Source organism: Somniosus microcephalus, unplaced genomic scaffold (genome assembly GCF_052327205.1).
Source record: "Somniosus microcephalus isolate GS21.2 unplaced genomic scaffold, FLI_Smic_1.0 unresolved_chr1, whole genome shotgun sequence".
Lineage (NCBI taxonomy): Eukaryota > Metazoa > Chordata > Chondrichthyes > Squaliformes > Somniosidae > Somniosus > Somniosus microcephalus.
The window spans coordinates 20,895,561-20,912,831 of record NW_028225179.1 but is presented as its reverse complement, the minus strand read 5'-3'; positions in this window follow the sequence as shown (position 1 = coordinate 20,912,831).

Below are 17,271 nucleotides of genomic sequence, written 5' to 3'. Positions count from 1 at the left end.
GGATTCCTCTCACTGATCGATAATAAAACTCAGATTGTCTGCTCTTTCCACCTTCAAACCATTCACATCCATTTTGCTCAGTATTTATTTCGCTTTCATTTTTATTATGGTCGTGCTTTTCTTTGTAAACATTTCATTGTAATTATTTATGAGAGGGAAGAAATGAATAGAAGAGATTTACTGGAATGGTACCCGGGATGAGGGACGTCAGTTATGTGGGGAGACTGGAGAAGCTGGGGTTGTTTAGAGCAAGGAGGGCCAAATGGAGGTTTGACAGAGGTGTTCAAAATCATAAACGGTTTTGACATCGTAAATAAGGAGAAACTGTTTCCAGTGGCAGAAGGGTCGGTAACCCGAAACCACAAATTGAATCTGATTGGTAATAGAACCAGAGGCGACATGAGGGGCCATTGTTTCATACGGTGAGTTGTTGTGATCTGGAATGCACTGCCTGAAAGGATGATGCTAGCAGATTCAATAATACCTTTCAACAGGGAATTGGATTAATACTGGAAGGAAAATCTTTACATGGCTATAGAAAAATATCCGGGTATTGGAACTAATGGAGAGCTCTAACAAAGAGGCAGCACAGGCGCGATGGAACGTTCCAGGCTTCATTTCTGCCTGCACTGAGATCGATTATCTCACCCAGTGTGCTGCCCGGCTCCACAGAAAGTAGGAAGGGCCGAGGTTCCTACACTGGCCTGGGCTTCATCAGCTGATCTCACCCGGCATGATATTGAGCCGCACAAAGCAGGAAGGGCCCAGGCTTCATCACCGGCCTGTGGTGTGTTAGATCATCGCATGATGTGTGCTACTGAGCCATACAAATCAGTAAACTCTCTGTATTCATCCCCGGTTTGTGCTGAGTTAGCAGATATCACCCGGTGTGGTACTGAGCCCCATACTGAGCAGGTTGGGCCCAGGATCATTCCGCGGCTTGTGGTGTGTTCGCTGATCTTATTTGGTGAGCTACTGAGCCTAAAGAACAGGAAGCGTTCAGGCTTCATCTCTGGGCTAAGCTGAATTCTCTGACCTCACCTGCTGTCTGGGCCTGTGTTGGGGATATCTGGGTCCTTGTAGCCACTGTCCGAGTAGTAGATCATGATCTGTGCAGGAGTTGATCAGGTCTTTTTAGAAGCTTCCTGGGTCTGTGTAAGAACTTACTGGGCCTGTGTCCGAGCTATCTGGGCCTGTATAAGAACTGTATGTGTCAGGGTAGGAGCTGTCTGGGACTGTATGTTATATATGGGACAGTGTAAGAGCTGTCTGTTTCATAGTTGGAGCTGTCTCATAGAGTCATAGAGTTATACAGCACAGAAAGAGGCCCTTCGGCCCATCGCGTCCACGCCGGCCATCAAGCCCTGTCTAAACTAATCCCATTTTCCAGCATTTGGTCCGTAGCCTTGTATGCTGTGGCATTTCAAGTGCTCATCCAAATGCTTCTTGAATGTTGTGAGGGTTCCTGCCTCTACCACCCTTTCAGGCAGTGACTTCCAGATTCCAACCACCCTCTGGGTGAAAAAGGTTTTCCTCAAATCCCCTCTAAATCTCCTGCCCCTTACCTTGAATCTATGCCCCCTTGTTATTGACCCCTCTATTAAGGGGAAAACTTCCTTTCTATCTACCCTATCTATGCCCCTCATAATTTTGTACACCTCAATCAGGTCCCCCCTCAGCCTTCTCTGCTCCAAGGAAAACAACCCCAGCCTGTCCAGTCTTTCTTCATAGTTGAAGCGCTCCAGCCCAGGTAACATCCTGGTGAATCTCCTCTGCAGCCTCTCCAAAGCAATCACATCATTCCTATAGTATGGCGACCAGAACTGCACAAAGTACTCCAGCTGTGGCATTACCAGCATTATGTACAGCTCCATCATAACCTCCCTGCTCTTATATTCTATGCCTCGGCTAATGAAGGCAAGTACCCATATGCCTTTTTAACCACCTTATCCATCTGTTCTGCTGCCTTCAGGGATCTATGGACATGCACACCAAGGTCCCTCTGATCCTCTGTCTTTCCTAGGGTCCTACCATTCATTGTGTATTCCCTTGCCTTGTTAGTCCATCCAAAATGCATCACCTCTCACTTTTCAGGGTTAAATTCCATTTGCCACTGTTCCACCCACCTGACCAACCCATCTATATCGTCCTGCAGCCTGAGGCTTCCCTCCTCTCTATTTACCACCCCACCAATTTTCGTGTCATCTGCGAACTTTATCATCACACCTTTTACATTCACATCCAAATCATTAATGTAGACCAGAAATAGGAAGGGACCCAGCACTGATCCCTGCGGTACCCCACTGGACACAGGCTTCCAGTCACAAAAACAAACTTCCGCCATCACCCTCTGCCTTCTGCCACTAAGCTAGTTTTGGATCCAATGTGCCAAGGCACCATGGATCCCATGGGCTCTTACCTTCCTGACCATTCTCCTATGTGGGACTTCATCAAAAGCCTTACTGAAATCCATGTAAGCCACATCCACTGCACTACCCTCATCCACACACCTAGTCACCCCCTCGAAAAATTCAATCAAATTGGTCAGACATGATCTTCCCTTGACAAAGGCATGCTGGCTATCCCTAATAAATCCTTGCCTCTCCAAGTGGAGACTAATTCTGTCCCTCAGAATTTTTTCCAATAATTTCGCTACCACTGATGTTAGGCTCACTGGCCTGTAATGCCTTGGTTTGTCCCTACTACCCTGCTTGGATAATGATACTACGTTAGCTGTTCTCCAGTCCTCTGGCACATCCCCTGTGGCCAGAGAGGTCATGAAATTTTGTGTCAGAGCCCCTGCAATCTCCTTCTTTTAACTCACATAGTAGCCTCGGATACATCTCGTCCGGGCCTGGGGATTTATCCACTTTTAAGCCTGCTAAAACCGCTAGTACCTCCTCCCTCTCGATGCTAATATGTTCAAGTATATCACAGTCCCCCTGCCCGATTTTTATGTCCACATCGTCCTTCTCCATAGTGAACACAGATGCAAAAAATTCATTTAAACCCCTCCTACATCTTCTGGCTCGACACACAGCTTGCCACTTTGGTCCCTAATGGGCCTTACTCTTTCCCTAGTTATCTTCTTGCCCTTAATATACTTATAAAACATCTTAGGATTTTCCTTTACATTGCTCGCCATTGTTATTTCGTGGCCTGTCCTCGCTCTCCTAATTTATTTTTTAATTATCCCCCTGCACTTTTTAGTCCTTTGTATCTGCCAAAAGCCCCCCTTTTCTTCCTAATCCATTCTCGTATATCCGTTGACATCCAAGGTTCCCTGGACTTGTTGGTCCCACCTTTGACCTTTACAGGAACATGTTGCCATTGCACTCTCTCAAATTCCTTTCTGAAAGACTCCCATTGCTCCGATGTGAATTTTCCTTCAAGTAGCTGATCCCAGCCCACATTGGCCAGATCCTGCCTTATCATATTAAAATCGGCCTTCCCCCAATTTAGAATCTTTATTTCCGGTCCATCCTTGTCCTTTTCCATGACTACCTTCAATCTCATCGAATTATGATCACTGTCACCAAAGTGCTCACCTACTAACCACTTGCCCGGCCACATTCCCTAGAATTAGGTCCAGTACCGCCCCCTCTCTTGTTGGACTTTCTACATGCTGGCTCAAAAAGCTCTCCTGGATGCACTTTAAGAATTCTGCACCCTCTAAGCCATTCACAATCTGACTATCCCAGTTAATATTGGGGAAGTTGAAATCCCCCACTATTATTACCCTATTATTTGCACACTTCTCTGAGATTTGCCCACATATCTGTTCCTCTATCTCCCCCGGACAGTTTGGGGGCTTACAATACACTCCCAGCAATGTGCTTGCCCCCTTTTTGTTTTTAAGTTCAACCCATATGGCCTCATTAGAGGAACCTGTTAATATATCATCCCTCCTTACAGCAGTAATTGACTTCTTAATTAATATTGCGACACCCCTCATCTTTTACCCCACCCATGACTCGCCTGAAGATTCTATACCCCGGAATATTGAGCTGCCAGACTTGCCCCTCCCTCAACCATGTCTCCATGATAGCAACAATATCATACTCCCATGTGTTCATCACCAACTTCAGTTCATCCACCTTATTCGCAAGACTGCTTGCATTAAAATAAATGCCATTCAGCCTTGCCCTACTCCCTTGTGCCGCTACATATTTGCTCTGCCTTCCAGTCGGACTTGTTTTTTCCTCTAGATTTGGCTGTACATCACCTCCTATTATAGCTCCACTCTGTATCCCATCCCCCTGCCAAGTTAGTTTAAACCCCCCGAACAGTGCTAGCAAACCTCCCCAAAAGGATATTTGTCCCGTTCTGGTTCAGGTGCAACCCGTCCGACTTGTACAAGTCCCACCTTCCCCAGAAGCAGACGCAGTGATCCAGGAAACTAAAGCCCTCCCTCCTGCACCAACTCTTTAACCACGCATTCATCTGCTCTATCCTGCTGTTTCTATACTCACTAGCACGTGGCACTGGGAGTAATCCAGAGATTACAACCTTTGAGGTCCTGCTCTTTAATCTGCTATCTAGCTCACTAAATTCTTGCTGCAGGACCTCATCCCTCTTCCTACCCGTCGTTGGTCCCAATGTGAACCACGACATCTGACTGTTCACCCTCCCCCTTCAGTGTGCCCTGCGGCCGTTCAGTGACATCCTTGACCCTGGCACCAGGGAGGCAACAAACCATCCTGGAGTCACGTCTACGACCACAGAAACGCCTATCTGTTCCCCTTCCGATAGAATCCCCTACCACTATTGCTCTCCCACTATTTTTCCTCCCTTCCTGAGCAGCAGAATCACCCCTGGTGCCAGGAAGTTGGCTGCTGCTGCCTTCCTCTGGTAAGTCATCCCCCTCAACAGTATCCAAATCGGCATACCTGTTTGAGAGGGGGATGGCCACAGGAGTCCCCTGCACTACCTGCCTGCCTCTACTGCTCTGCCTGATGATCACCAATTTCACTTCTGCCTGTACAGCCCTTACCTGCGGTGTGACCAACTCACTAAACGTGTTATCCACGACCTTGTCAGCATCGTGAATGCTCCAAAACGCATCCATCCGCAGCTCCAGCGCTGCAATGCGGTCTACTAGTAGCTGCAGCTGGATACATTTCTGGCACACATGGTCGTCAGGGACACAGGCAGCGTCCCTGAATTCTCACATAGAGCAAGAGGAGCATAACACGGTGCTGGGCTGTCCTGACATGACTTACCCTCAAGTTAATTGAAATTAAATCAATACCACCAATTAACTGATATACTCAAGGGCGCTTGCCTGCCAGCAGTCCCCGCTACACCACAGAGACCCTAGAAACTATAAACCCCAGAATTTAAGTTTTGTAAAGAAGGAGAAAGAGTAAATAATTACCAACCAATCCCTTTGGGTCTGTATGCTATATCTGAGCCTGTGTAAGAGCTGTTTGTTTCACTGTAGGAGCTGTCTGGCTCTGTATTTTATGAATGGGTGTGTGTGTAAGAGCTGTCTGTGTCAGGGTAGGAGCTGTCTGTGTCTGTATATTGTATCTGGGTCTGTGTAAGAGCTGTCTGTGTCAACGTAGGAGCTGCCTGGGACTGTATGTTATATCTGGGTCTGTGTAAGCGCTGGCTGTGTCAGGGTAGGAGCTGTCTGGTCTGTATGTCATATCTGGGTCAGTGTAAGAGCTGTCTGTGTCAGGGTCGGAGCTGTCTGGGCCTGCATGTTATATCTGGGTCAGTGTAAGAGCTGTCTGTGTCAGGGTCGGAGCTGTCTGGGCCTGCATGTTATATCTGAGTCTGTGTACGAGCTGCCTGTGTCAGGGTCGGAGCTGTGTGGGTCTATATGTTATATCGGAGTCTGTGTACTAGCTGCCTGTGTCAGGGTAGGAGCTGTCTAGGACTGTATATTTTCTGGGTCTGTGTAAGAGTTGTCTGTCAGGATAGGAATTGTCTGGCTCTGTATGTTATATCTCAGTCAGTGTAGGTTCTTTCTAGGTTTGTGTAGGAGCAACCAGGGTATATGAAGAAGCTGACGAAAGGCAATCAAACAGCAACATCAACAGTTCCTCTCTCCACAGATGCTGCCAGACCTGCTCATCCAGCATTTACTTCTTTGATTTCAGATTTCCAGCAACAGCAGCATTTTGGTTTGGTTTCTACTAAGAATAAGCCTGGGTCTGTGTAGAAATGATTGGGTCTGTGCGGGAGCTGTCTGGATTTGTGTATGAATGTCTGGGTCTGTGTAGGAATGATTGGGTCTATGCAGGAGCTGTCTGGATTTGTGTATGAATGTCTGGGTCTGTGTAGGAGCTGTCTGGGTCTGTGTAGGAATGTTTGGGTCTGTGTAGGAGCAGTCTGGGTCTGCGTAGGAATGTCTGGGTCTGTGAAGCTGCAGCCTGGGTCTACATAGGAATGTCTGGGTCCGTGTAGGAACATTCTGTCCCTTTCTTGGTACTGTCCATGCCCGTGCAGGAAGTGCCCATGTCAGTGTAGGGGCTCATGTATAGGTGCTGGCTCTGTCATTGTAGGAATTGTCTGGGTCTATGTAGGAACGAATGGGTCGGTGCAGGAGTTCTTGGGTCTGTACATGTGCTCACCGGATCAGGTTAGAAGCTATCTGGGTCTGTGTGGGGAAGTCTGTGCCTGTGTCGGTGTTCTCTGTGTCAGAGTAGGAGCTCCCTTGTTCTGTGTAGTTAAGTCGGTGCCTGTGATGGTGCTTCCTGGATCAGGGTAAGTGCTGACTTTGTCTGTGTAGGACAGTCTGTGCCTGTGGTGGTGCTCCCTGGATCAGGGTATGTGCTGACTGGGTCTGTGTAGGACAGTCTGTGCCTGTGGTGGTGCTCCCTGTGTCAGTGTAGGAGCTCCGTGGGTCTTTGTAGGAAAGTCTGTGCCTTTCATGGTGCTCCCTTTGTCAAGGCAGGAGGCCCCTGGTTCTGTGTGTGAATGCCTGCGCTTGTGATGGTGCTCTTGTGTCAGGTTAGGAGCTGTCTGCGTCTGTGTAGGAAAGTCTATGCCAGTGATGGTGCGCCATGTGTCAAGATAGAAGCTGAATGGGTCTGTGTAGGAAAGTCTGTGCTTGTGATCGTGCTCCCTGTGTCAGGGTAGGAGCTGCCTGGGTCCGTCTAGGAAAGTCTGTGCCTGTGGTGGTGCTCCCTGTGTCAAGGTAGGAGCTGCCTGGACCCGTCTAGGAAAGTCTGCGCCTGTGATGGTGCTCCCTATGTCAGGGTAGGTACAGTCTAGATCTGAGTAAGCTTATTGGTCTGAATCGAAGCTCTCTGGGACTACATAGGAACTGCTTTGATCTTTATAGACAAAATAATCTGTCTGATGGGGCTGAGATTTGGTCAGAAGATCACAGCGTCTCCGTCCGCACCTATGCTTTATAAAACAGTTTTTTTAGGTTTTAATTTACAGATGGGTGAATTGATAATCAGGGGTGGATCTGTCCGGACCCGGCCCTGAAAGTACAAATGTGGCAGAAATCATGATGGGCGGGGGAGGAGATGGGTGGGGCTATGAACTGAACCCCCTGCCCAAACAAAACTTGCCACAATCACAGAACTGAATGGTCACTTCCGGGTCAGTTGTTGCATCACTTTCTGCCTCCACGTCTTCTCACTGCCTTTGCTGATCCATTGTCCAAATCTGAGGCCTCTACTAATGCAGAATCTCTGTTGCTGTTCTCTTGATTGGCATCTGCTGCCTGGATACATTACCGTCCTCACAGCTCATTCACTGTCTGAGTGGAGCAGTGCGGTGCTTCAGAAGACAGGTACAGAAGGCAATGTCAGAGCTGTCTCGGTCTCACGTGCTCTGCTTATCAAGAGCAGCCAACACATACCTGTGCTCATCAGCGGCTCGTTGGTCTCGGGGTATGATTTTAGCTTTAGATGGTTGAGCAGAGAATATGCGAGAGGTCCCTGGTTCAAATCCCGGATGAGCCCTCATTTTGCTCGCGAGCTTTGACCTTGAATTCCTTTTGTAACATTTGGAAAGATAAAAGAGAAGTTTCCAAATCAATCCACATGAATCTCAAGCGTTTTGGGAAGAGGGTCAGGGCAAATATTCCGGATCAGAGGCAATCTCTACGGCCTACACTTTCTATCAACGAGTTTTTTCGGGAAGTTGAATGCGATATACAACCAGTTCTGGATTTTCATCTAACTGAAGTAGAAAAATGAACGAAAGACTTGCATTTGTTGGGTGCCTTTTACCACATCTGGACGTCCGAAAGAACTTTACAGCCAATAAAGTACTGTTGTACCTCACTGTTGTAATGTAGGAAACGTGGCAGCCAATTTGCGCACAGCAAGCTGCCACAAAATGCAATGTGACAATGATCAGGTCATCTGGTATTTTTTGTTATGTTGACTGAGGTATAAAAATTGGCCAGAATGATTGATGTCCCTGGTTTATTCAGGATACAGACAGCCATTAAGATAAATAATGATTGAGACTGGGAAGGACACCGTTTTCACACCTACCCGCAATGATCACAAGATCGTTACCCGTGAGGAAGGCCATTCAGCCCATTCGAATACAGACCTCCAGAGCATCCGTAGTCTTCTGCTCATTGTTTAATCTAGTTTTTTCCCAAATCATTCTGGGGTTTTCACCACCACCGCTCTACCTGGAGTCCATTCTAAATGTTGATCATTCTCCTGATATCAGTCCTAATGAGTTTACTTTTACCTTTGAGGCTGTTTCGTCTTGTTATTTCTCCCACAACGTAAGTTGGTGTTCCACAAGAGTTACTTTCTTGTAGATCTCTGCATTACCAAATCGCACATGCCTCCGTTCTAGGCTGAAAATTTGGATCCAGCGGGTAGGGGAAAAATCCCTCCCCCCGTGTATGTTTTTTCTACAGGATCGAGGTGTGTCTGGCACTGCTGCTCCCTCCTCTGGCCGCTGTGCAGTACTGCACCACCTGGTACTTCTCTCCCTCCTCTGCCCGCTGTGCAGTACTGCCCCACCTGGTACTGCTCTCCCTCCTCTGGCCGCTGTGCAGTATTACACCACCTGGTACTGCTGCTCACTCCACTGGTCGCTGTTCAGTATTGCAGCACCTGCTCCCTCTGCTGGCTGCTGCGCAGTGCTGCTGTGTATGGTTGAACCGAGTGCAACTTCGACCTCCTCTGCATCTAGCTGTGCCAGAACTGGAAGAGGAGAATGAAGGGTGGGGACGCGTCCTTAAAGAATAGTAGGAGTGAAAATACAATTTCTTGATCCAGTCTGCTGACAGCTAAGGTAGGGTATAGTTATCTGAGAAGGAAGAAAACAGAATTCACAAAATTAGAGAGTGAGTAGTCTTTTCTACCTTCTACCTGCTCTGACATTACATTAGACCAAGGCTGGTCTTCACGAGGTGATGCACTTTGGGGGGACTAACTAGGCAAGGGAATACACAATGAATGGTAAGACCCTAGGCAAGACGGATGGGGCAGAGGGATCTGGGTGTGCAAGTACACTGATCCCTGAAGGCGGCGGAACAGGTGGATAAGGTGGTAAAAAAGGCATATGGAATACTTGCCTTCATTAGCCGAGGCATAGAATATAAGAGCAAGGAGGTTATGATGGAGCTGTATAAAACACTGGTTAGGCCACAGCTGGAATACTGTGTGCAGTTGTGGTCGCCACACTACAGGAAGGATGTGATCGCTTTGGAGAGGGTGCAGAGGAGATTCACTGGGATGTTACCAGGGCTGGAGCGCTTCAGCTATGAAGAAAGACTGGGCAGATTGGGTTTGTTTTCCTTGGAGCAGAGGAGGCTGAGGGGGGACATGATTGAGGTGTACAAAATTATGAGGGGCACAGATAGGATGGATACTGAGGAGCTTTTTCCCTTAGTAGAAGGGTCAATAACTAGGCGGCATAGATTCAAGGTAAAGGGCGGGAGGTTTAGAGGGGATTTCCGAAAGAACTTTTTCATCCAGAGGGTGGTTGGAGTCTGGAACTCACTGCCTGAAAGGGTTGTGGAGGCAGGAACCCTCACAACATTTAAGAAGCATTTGGATGAGCACTTGAAATGCCATAACATATAAGGCTACAGACCAAATGCTGGAATATGGGATTAGATTAGACAGGGCTTGATGGCCGGCACGGACACGATGGGCCGAAGGGCCTCTATCCGTGCTGTATAACTCTATGACTCTATGACTCTATGACCTCAACTACATTTTTCTGCCGTTGCTCCATATAACTTGATCCCCTTACAACGTGTCGATCTCAGTCTTGGAAGCAACAATTGACCCCCATGGACTTATCGGGAAGAGAGTTTCAGATTCCTACAAACCTTTATGTGTAAAGATGCTTTCGGATTTGACTTTTGAAAGCAGCGGCTGTAGTTTTAATTTTTTCCCCCTTGTACTTGATTCCCCAGTCAGAGGAATTAGTTTAACTCTATCTACACTATTAAACCTTTTAACACTTTAAACACTATGATCAGCTCACCCATCAATCTACTAAATTAAAGACAACAGAAGCAAAGTTTATACAATTAATCCTCATACCATAACCCTGTAAACCTCGGTATTATCCTGGTAAATCTGCGCTGCACCACTCCAAGGGCAATATATCCTCCCTGCGTGCGGTGCCCAGAACAGAACACAACAGACTTGACTGTTCCAATGCACGCCTGGCCGGCCTCCTACATTTTATCCTTCGAAGAACGGAGGTAATCCTGCCTGCCCGCGTCATTACTCACCAAGTCCCGTCCAGCCATCACCCCTGTGCTTACTGACCTGGATTGGCAGGGCAACAATTCCTGTTTGTATAACTGGGCGAATCGGATATTATAGACACGTGGCAGGCTATAGCAACCCGGAGCCAACGAGGACTTTTTCATTTTGAGTCTAAACAGAATCGCTGAAATGCAGCTTATGATCAATTATCATTATGCAGCCTGACATTACTGGGAATGCGAATCATAATAATGATGCATTAAAGTCGTGTGTCATTATCAATGCGTAAATGTTGCAGGAAGCACGAGGCGGGATGGGTTGCGCTGCACCAAAAACTGATGGTTTTTCACTACAAATGGGAAGATGTTGCACTTGTCCGGGATTTGTACATGAGACCTCTCACATATCAAACAGTGAAACCCTTTTGCGAGAATCACACAACCAAAACAACGAGCCGCTGGCACCATAGCCGTTCAGCCAGTGTAGAATTTATCTGCCACCAACACCCCATCAGCCGGCCTTTCAGGCAGCTTGTGTCCATTACATCTCGGTTTCTATTCGGGCAAATTCCTCTCTGACTCATCGAGGTGAGCGGAATTAGTCCAGGAAATCACCCTGGCCCTGTATTCCTCGCAGTACCGAGCTGTTGTACAAGTTAATCTGCCCCAGCCAGAAACAGGTCCAGTTCTTGCTTGATAAAATTCAGCGAATCGGTGTCCACTGCCCGAGCCGGCAGATTGTTCCAGAGTTCCACTATTCTCTGGGAAAAGAACCACCTCCAGACATCTGATCAATATCTGGCCTTATACAACTTAAAATTGTCACCCCTGCTCCTCCCTCAAATATTTAATTGGATCAATTTGTGAACTGGAAGAAAATCTACTCCTCATCATCTTATAAACATGGATCAGATCAACCCTCAGTCTAGGCTTCTGTAAAGTGTCGACACGCAACTCGTTCAGCCGATCTTCACAACTAAGCTGCTTTATACTGGGAATTAGTCTAGTGGCCCTCCTCTGCACCCTTTCCTAACCAGGTTGGCCTTTACCTCAAGAGGGCTGAAATACTAAAGAGGAGGAAGATATTCTCCAGTTTACAAAGTTCTAGTTGGGCAACATCTGGAGTATTGTATTGTGTTCTGGGCACAGCAGGCAGGATGGATATATTGGCCTTGGAGTTGTACAGTGCAGATTTACCAGATTAGCACCGAGACTTACAGCGATCAATTATGAGGATTGATTGCACAAAGTTGCCTTCTGTTCACGTGAATTCAAAAGATTGAGGGGTGATCGTATTGCAGAGTTTAACATGTTAAATGGATTAATAGGGTACATGGAGTTCAAATATTTCCTCTGGTTGTGGAATGAAAGACAAGGGTCATAGCCTCAAAATTAGACCCGGGCCATTTAGAAATTAAATTCGAAAGCAACTTTTCTCTCAAAGGGTTTAGTAATCCAGAACTCTCAATCCAAAAAGGCTTTGGATGCTGGGGGTCAATTGTTGCTTACAAGACTGTGATCTACACGGTGTTGTTCGGTAAGGGAATCAAGTTATATGGAGGAAAAGAAGACAAATGGAAGAGAACTGCAGATCTTTTCTGTTCTTAAGCCAGTTTCTTATCCAAACTGCACTGACCCACCTATTCCCCGAGCCTCAATTTTATCAACTAGCCTTCTATGTGATACTTTATCAATCGCCTTCCATAAATCAATGTAGACAACATCCATTGCATTCCCTTCTTCAATCCTCCCTGTTACTTCATCAAAAAATTCAATTAGATTACGCAAACTCTACCTGCCCTTTACAAATCCGTGTTGGCTCTCCTCAATTAGCTTAAACCTCTCCAATTGCCCGTTAACTTTAGACTTGATTATTGTTTCTAAAGCTTTACCCACCACTGATTTTAAACTGACCGGCCTGTAATTATTAGGCTTGTCCTTAGACGTTTTCTTGATCAATGCTGTCACATTTGCCAATATCCAATCCTCTGGCACCTCCGCTGCATCTATGGAAGATTGTAAAATTATGGCAAGCACTTCCACTATCTCCTCCCCCAATTCCCTTAGCCACCTGGCATGCAGGCCATCTGGACCAGGCGACTTATCCACTCTAAGAATACCCAGCCTATATGTACATCCTGTTTATCAATGTTCATCCCTTCCATTGATTCTACCTTTTCCACTTCTACTGATATTTTGTCAGCATCCACCTCCTTGGTAAACACAGATACAACGGACTCATTGAGTATTCTAGCCTTGCCCTGCGCCGCTAAGCATATATTACCTTCTTTGTCCTTAATAGGCCCCACCCTGCCTCTTGCTCACCGCTTACTGTTTACATGCCGGTAGAAGAATTTTGTGTTTCCCTTTGTGTTAACCGCCATTCTACTCTCATATTCTCTCTTTGCCAATCTTATTTTCATCTTCATTTTCCCTCTCAACTTATTGTATTTGGTCTGGTTCACCTTTTAAGAATTCACCTGACATTCATCATACACGCTCTGCTTTTGTTTCATCATCTTCTCTATCTCCCTCGTCATCCAAGGAGCCCTTACCTTTGTTCCCTTACCCTTCCCTCTTGTTGGAATGTATCTAGCCTGAATTTGGAACATCTCCTCCTTAAAGATCACCCATTGCTCCGTTACAGTTTTCCTGTCATCCTTTGGTTCCATTTTAATCTGCTGGATCCTTTAGCTTCCCATTGAAGTTAGCCCTATTCCTGTTTAGAAGTTCCACTCTAGATTGTTCCCTGCTCCTATCCATTGCTAAATTAAATCTTATGATACGATGACCACTCGTACGCAAGTGCTCTCCCACAGACACTTGGTCGGCCTGGCACACCTCGTTCTCCAGCACCAGATCCAGCAATGCTCCTTCCTACTTGGGCCAAGAACATATTGGTCAAGGAAATTCTCCTGAACACTGTTCAGAAATTCCTCCTTCTCCTTTTCCATTACTCTGGCATTATTCCAATCAATATTTGGGTAATTAAAGTCCCCCAATATCACCACTCTATAGAAACATAAACATATAAACATAGAAGATAGGAGCAGGAGTAAGCTAATCGGCCCCTCGAGGCTGCTCCGCCATTCAATGCGATTGTGGCTGATCATCCAAATTCAGCACCCTGTCCCTGCTTTCTCCCCATATCCCTTGATCCCTTTAGCCTTAAGACATTTATCCAACTCCTTCTTGAATATATTTATTTAATTGGCCTCTACTGTCTTCTGTGGTAGAGAATTCCACAGGTTCACCACTCTCTTGGTGAAGAAATTCCTCCTCATCTCTGTCCTATATGGCTTATCACTTATCCTTAGACTGTGACCCCTGGTTCTGGCATTTCTCTGCGACTTCCCTGCAGATTTGCTCCTCTGCCTCCCTCTCACTATTTGGGGGCCTGTAGAATACACCCAATACCATGATCAAACCTATTTTGCCCCTCAACTCTAACCAAATGGATTCCGTCCTTGTCCCCTCAAGAACAGCTTCCATTTCCAAAATTAAAATGTCTTCCTTAATCAGCACTGTCACCCCATCTCCCATTTTTCCTTCCATATTCTTTCTGAACACCTTGTACCATTGAATATTAAATGCCATGTCCTTACCGTTTTTAAGTCGCGTTTCGGTTGTTGCCACATCATATTGCCACACCGCTAATTGTGTTTGTACTCACCAACCTTATTCACCACACTTTGTGCATTTATGTACATACATTCTAAACCAATTTTTCATTTATTCGTAGTTTTGCTTAGTCTGCTCCTATCTAATATTGTACTACTTCCTCCTCTAATACTACTTTCTTCTCTAGTACTATGCAACACACTCAATCTTTTATTCACCTTATTCCTCTTTTGTACTGCTATATTCTGGTTCCCATCCCCTTGCCAAGCTAGATTAAACACTCCCCAACAGCACTTCAAACCTCCCGACGTGAATATTGGTTCTGGCTCTCTTGAGGTGTAACCCGTTCAGCTTGTACAGGTCCCACCTTCCCCAGAAATGGTCCCAATGCCTCAGGAATCTAAAGCCCTCCCTCCTGCACCATCTCTCCAGCCACGCATATAGGACAAGAACTGGTAAAACTTCGTGGCCAATGTCTTCACACAAATGCTTCTTCGCTGTCACAGTAAAATAACGCAACATTTTCAGTACAGTTGACTATTCTAGAGTGTAATATAGGAGGATGCTGAGACAGGCGACAATGTTGAGCTATTAAATCTGCAATACCTTATTTGATAATGTAAGTCATAGATTCAACACTAGTTTTGTAAAGAGAGTCTTATATTGTTGACTTGAACTAGTCAGCAACGCTCGCACGGCAGTTGGATGCCTGTGTCCAGTTAGAAAGCTGTCTGAAAGAACATGCAGTCTAGCAGAGCTGGACGTCCAGCAGGTTGACTTTTCTGCTGAGCAGATGATGAACCTCCTTCTTGAAAATGGTTCGTCGGTCCAGCTCAGAGGGGATTAAGCATCATGAATGTGGAATGTGACTGGGGTCACTTGTGTGACAGGAATTGTAGAGGGCAGTTTCCCATCCTTGAAAAACATTAATGATTCAGTTGCAAAATCTGTTTGCACCACTCACCACTCGGCCCACGGATGAGCCAAGCTGATCACGTCGAGTTAACGCGATTCCGCCGGTCAGTTAATTCAGTGGCATGTCAAGAACAATTAGAAATCAGATAATAATAACCACATCACATAATGGATAAGGTGTTTAACTTTGATGTGAATTATAATATTATCAGAAATTTGTAGTTTCCAGTCTGCCACGGTCGGTTTACACACTGGGTTCCAACCTGGATCGGAACTGTTTTACACCTGACCATTTCTAACAATCACTGACTTCATGTAACGGAAACATCTAAATTCCTTTTGTTCACAGAAGCTGACTGTACAATTTCAATGCTGCGGATCCGGGTGTAACGGGCAGGACTTGCGGTGAAGAGGACTTTCGTGCCAATTGTTTCTGTTTGGATGTCATCTTTTTTTTTATCTCCGCTATTTCACTCCAGCCGAATGAACTGAAGGAAGAAGGAAGAAAGTTCTCTCCCTGATTCGCGATCTCTGTTTCACCTTCATTGGAGAAGGTGAAGAATTCCAATGGTCCGTGCTAATTTAAACAAGATGTGAACAATGAAGGGGCCAAGACCAGTGGTTTGGATGAGATTAGAATTTAAAGCTAATTTTATGTACGATTCAGTCAAATGCTGGGAAGGTGTATCAGCATCAAACATTCAACACAATAAATAAGCACAATGGATTAACCTTCCATCGTCTTAACCTCTCGTCTCCATTTCCTGCTTTTTGCATCCAAACAGAAATACTCCGCAAAAAGTCCCCTTTACCGCTTGTCCTGCCCGTGCACCCAGATCGACAATGCTGAAAATGTAGAATCAGCTTCTGTAAGCAAAAGGCATTCCATTAATTCAGGAAGGCAGTAATGTGCCTGATCGAAAGTTGAGGTGTGCATCCCTTTTAATCAGACCAGGCAGGCTGGTCACACCAGTTTGATTCCTGGCCAGTACAGAACCCTGTACGGTTTCAATTCGACACCCATAGGACCAATTCACAAGCCAGCTTCTCACATCCTTTCAGCGCTAGAGGAAGCAGGACTGATTAATATTCAGGGCAGATGGTGTTTCAAGAAGATTGACGCTGAATGTAAGTTTATCCCAATTCAGGCGAGCTCATGGGTGCAGAAAGCAAAATGTAAAGGTCCTGCATTGGCCGGAATCGAACACGGGTGCAAGACGTCCAATGAGACACCGAGCAGAATACACCTGGGAGACTTTAACTTTTCTCAGTTGTTGGGTTTTCAGTTGCTTCAGTGAAGCTCTGTGATTTCGAAAGATATGGGCAAAATGACACGAAATCACATGTTTTTAATGGAAAGTATTTATGTTTTCTGCAATGTTGATCGGCTGTGAGAAGCTGAGTTTTGTCTAAAGTTTAGCGGGGCTCGTCCGGGATTTGAACCCGGGATTTCTAGCAACTGTGAAACACCAAAGCAAGATTGTGAGCAAACCGGTTTTAGACAGACATAGAATGATCCGTGACTGACAGCAATCCCGATTATGATTAGCAACGACGTCAGACGCCTTCTCCATTAGGCCAAGAAAATTTCTCGTGCAATCCGGGTACTTTGCTTCCAAAGGCCAGCCCTGCTTTTGAAATGCTTGTCTGTCGAGCGGTCCCGCAGGTCTAAATGTATTGACTGGTTTTATAGCATTAATTCAGATTGCTGGGAATGGGACATGTGCCCCAGGAACAGCGGTGGGTGCAGAGCAAACTTAACGGTGTAAGTAGGTGAAAGTGAATGTTAGATTAAGGTAATGCCGCAGGAAAGTGACAAAGAAACGGAAGGAGGTAACTAAAGGAGGGCTATAGATTGTGAATGGAAGAAAAAGCTGGGAGAAGAGGCTAGTTTGATTTATGGAGCATCAAGCTCAGGCATGTGAGAGCACGGGGTTTGAAGGAGTAAATAGGTTTTCACCATCAATAAAAATAATGCTGTTTGATGTAGTGAAGATTGATTTCTCGCTGTGTTCTATCAGCAGGTGCCGCAGAGAAGATATAAAGCGAGCTATACCATAACTCGGATTCGT